This window comes from Chiloscyllium plagiosum, chromosome 2 (assembly GCF_004010195.1).
Source record: "Chiloscyllium plagiosum isolate BGI_BamShark_2017 chromosome 2, ASM401019v2, whole genome shotgun sequence".
In the NCBI taxonomy this organism is placed as follows: domain Eukaryota; kingdom Metazoa; phylum Chordata; class Chondrichthyes; order Orectolobiformes; family Hemiscylliidae; genus Chiloscyllium; species Chiloscyllium plagiosum.
In genome coordinates this window covers 82,450,427-82,454,556 of record NC_057711.1, presented here as the reverse complement: position 1 = coordinate 82,454,556, position 4,130 = coordinate 82,450,427, and the positions used below count along the sequence as shown (strand labels likewise).

The following is a 4,130-nucleotide window of genomic DNA, read 5'->3' as shown; positions in this document are numbered from 1 at the left end:
GGGTTTTCCCTAATCCTACCAACTAAGGACTTTTCATGTCCCCGCCTTGCTGCTCTTAGCTCTCTCTTCAGATCCCTCCTGGCTACCTTATAACTCTCAACATTTCCTCCATCCAATTACCAGTCCAAGTCTGCTTGAAACTGTCTTCCATCCCCTCACAATTTGCATTTACATATAGCTTTGTGCCAGCTGCAAATTTGGAAATATTGGCTGGATTTTCTAAGGAGCGTCAATCTCTTGCAGATTGCCATACCATCCTTAATTTTTACAAAAGGAAAGAGCTCTGCATTTATAGCAAATGATTCTAATCAGGGTTCATTCAAAAGTGTGGTGCTGTGCTTCCGTACAACAGTTCTTTCATAAAACAGAGTTGACAGCGCAAGGCAAACCATGCTCCACTTCACAGCAGTCTGTGGCTGTGTTCTGAAATTTAATGATCCAGATTCACAGAAAGCTTGAGATAAGTGCAAGGTTAGGTGCCAGGAGGGTAGGGCGTCAGCTGGGTAGGGTGCTTAGGAATAGGATGTCAAGTGAATAGGGTGAAAGCTGGTGAGGGGGCCATGGTAAGTGATTCAGTGTTTAGAGTTGGTTGAGATGGGTGAGAAAAACAAGGTCTGGTAGAGGCAGGGCTGGGTGAGTGCGAGAAATAGGGTCTGCAAGAGGCAAGGGCAGATGAATGTTGAGTTGGAGGAGGTTAAGACTAAGGGTTAATTGGTGGAGTAGAAGCCGATCTGATCCAGAATGGGTAAAGCAGGGAAGGGCTGGGTGGGGTGGAAGGAGATCAACTCTTAGGGGTGAACAAGGGTCACGGTGAAGCAGTGAAAGGAAGATTGGGTTCTGAGCACTTGAACATGGAATTGGCTCTTGGGTGGTAATGAATGGGGATCAGGTCCAGAGTGGAGAAAGAGTTGCCTGCTCCCTTAGGATGAGGGATTCTGGGAAGTAAAGACGTTTGAAACTGGAGTGATTGAATATGAATAAGGTCTGGAGTAGTTGAAGGATTATATTTGTTCTGGAGTACAAGGTGGGGCATTGGGTCCCAGGTGTCAGGGCAAGATCTGGGACTTATCATTAATATGGGAACAAATAGTTGGGGCTGTGTGAGGTAAGTATTGGGTCACATGAGTAGTTACTCAAAAATTAGGCAAATGTATTTAATCATCTAATTTTTCCTGAGTAACTATTGACTTCATTTAAATGAGAGAATGCAAAGCATTCTGATGAATTAGGGACTTTTGGAGAATTTATTTGTTAAAAAAAAGGAATTGCTGAGCAGAATCTTCAATTCCCCAGGCAAATTCTTCAGAGTTTTCTGTGATAGAGATTCTACAGGGTTCCCATGTGCAACTCACATCTATGCTAAAAAAAACAATTTCTGGCCATTGGAAAATCTGAGCCGTCATAGTCAGTCCTCGCATTTACATAGATTGTGAGTGTCGGTGGCCCTCGCACTGGGTGTTGCAGCACCCAAGTACAGGTAGTAACTTGAATTTGAGATCCATTTATTTCTACTGTATGCTGTCTTTGCTAGTAAATTTCCCCCTGTCCCATAAGGTTTAATTTTACTTGCTAAGCACTTGTGTGGCACCTGATCAAAAGACTTCTGAAAATCTAGTTCACAACATCCACTAGTTCTACTTTATCTCTACTATAAGTAACAGCCTCAAAAAAACTCCCAACGAGACTGTCAAATGCAATTTCCCTATCATAAATATATGTTGACTCTGCCTAATTCTACCATTATTTTCTAAGTGGTAAAAACAATGACTGCAGATGCTGGAAACCAGATTCTGGATCAGTGGTGCTGGAAGAGCACAGCAATTCAGGCAGCATCCGAGGACAGGCAAAATCGACGTTTCGGGCAAAAGCCCTTCATCAGGAATAAAAAAGGAAGGGCTTTTGCCCGAAACATCGATTTTGCCTGTCCTCGAATGCTGCCTGAGTTGCTGTGCTCTTCCAGCACCACTGATCCATTATTTTCTAAGTGTCTAGTTACCAAGTTCTTTATAAAAGTTTCTAACTATTTCCCTTCTATTTATGTCAAGCTAACAGTTCCATAGTACTTCATTCTCTCTCTCCCACCCTCTTTATATAGTGTGCTTATATTTGGTACTTTCAAGTTGGCAGGAACCTTTCAGAAGCTATAGAATTTTGAAAGATAATGGCCAATGAATCCTCTATCTCTGTAGGTACCTTTTTCAATATTCTGGGATGTTACATATTTGGCCCAAGATTGATCATTCTTAAACCCAGTTAAATTTTCAATAATTGCCAGTTTACCAAAATTAATTTCTTTAAGTTGCTCAGTTTCACAAGTCCCTTGGTTGCCCAGTGTGTCTGGGGTAATTTCTGTATTTTCCTCCATAAAGACAGGTATGAGGTGACTGTTCAGTTTCTCTATTCTCCACGATACATTCTCCTGTCTCCACCTGGAAAGGGCCCACATTTGTCATAGCAATTCTATTCTGTGTCACATTCCTAAAGAAGCTTTTACAACCTGCCTTTTTTTTTATTTCACTGAAAACAACTAATGCTGGAGATCACAGAAGGTCAGGCAGCATCAATGAAGAGAGAGCTCTCTCTCCATAGATGCTGTCTGACCCGACCCGCTGTGATCTCCAGCATTTGTTGTTTTCAGTATGATTCCAGCATCTGTAGTAATTTGCTTCTACCTTTCTTTCAATTTTGTGTTGAATTCAAATGCTTTTCTTCCTTTCTTTATCAGTGTTTGGTCATAATTTCCTGAATTCTCAACTGCTCCCAATTCTGAGGTTTACTATATTTTCTGGCATTCACATCTCCTTTTGATCTGTTGCAAGCTTTGACTTCTTTTGTTCGCCATAGTTGATTGAACATTCCCATTGGGTGTTTGTGCCTTAGAGGAATGTGCATCTGTTGTAAACCATTTATTACTACTTTGAATGTTCTGACTACCATCAAATCCTTTAGGATATTTTTCTAATCTACCATAGCCACCTTGTCCTCCATAACTTGGTCAGATTAAAGAACCTAGTTTCACAATTAATTCTATCACATTCAAACTTAATGTGGGATTTTAACATATTACTGTACAATTAACAAAACCCATTTTAGAGACAGGTTATTCATTAGCAGTTACTCCTTGCATAATATTAAATCTTGAGTAGTCTGATCTTTAGTTGGTTCTTCAATGCATTGCCCAGAAAGCCTATCTCATACACATTCCAATAATTCATTCTCCAAAGCATTAGTGCTGATTAGGTTTACCCAGTCTATATGTAAATTGAAGACACCCATTGTACTGTGTTACCCATGTTACATGCATCCCTAACTTCTTGATATTTACTGTGCCCAACAATATTATCATTATTTGGTGGCCTCACCAAACCTCACCAGTGTTTGATGCCTCCTGCTGTTACTCAGCTCTACCCAACAGATGCTACAAATTGATCCTTCTATGTAAGTTGCTCTCACACTAACATACTGATTCTTTCATTAAGAGTTCTACCCCATCTCTTTTTTTCCATATTTTGCCTAAGTGATGAATACCTTGGATATTCATTTCACAATCTTGCAGTCAAATCTCTGTTGTGGCAGTTAAATCATATGTTGTCCTTTTATTCTTTATCTTGTGGGAACAGTGTCTCCCTATGTACTCAATCCACACCTCTCGTGATTTGGAATACCATAAGACCATAAGACATAGGAGCGGAAGTAAGGCCATTCGGCCCATCGAGTCCACTCCGCCATTCAATCATGGCTGATGGGCATTTCAACTCCACTTACCCGCATTCTCCCCGTAGCCCTTAATTCCTTGTGACATCAAGAACTTATCAATTTCTGCCATGAAGACATTTAGCATCCCAGCCTCCACTGCACTCTGGCAATCAATTCCACAGGCCCACCACTGTCTGGATGAAGAAATGTCTCCGCATTTCTATTCTGAATTTACCCCCTCTAATTCTAAGGCTGTGTCCACGGGTCCTAGTCTCCTCGCCTAATGGAAACAATTTCCTAGCGTCCACCCTCTCCAAGCCATGTATTATCTTCTAAGTTTCTATTAGATCTCCCCTTAATCTTCTAAACTCCAATGAATACAATCCCAGGATCCTCAGCCGTTCCTCATATGTTAGACCTACCATTCCAGGAAT

At 41.0% G+C, this 4,130-nt stretch overlaps 1 protein-coding gene across 4 annotated transcripts in view; it reads left to right on the top strand.

Annotated features, from left to right (window-relative positions):
* LOC122561287 (kinesin-like protein KIF27) overlaps window positions 1-4,130 on the top strand; it is a 142,148-nt gene that overhangs the window by 45,643 nt on the left and 92,375 nt on the right. The gene's annotated exons all lie outside the window — the stretch shown is intronic.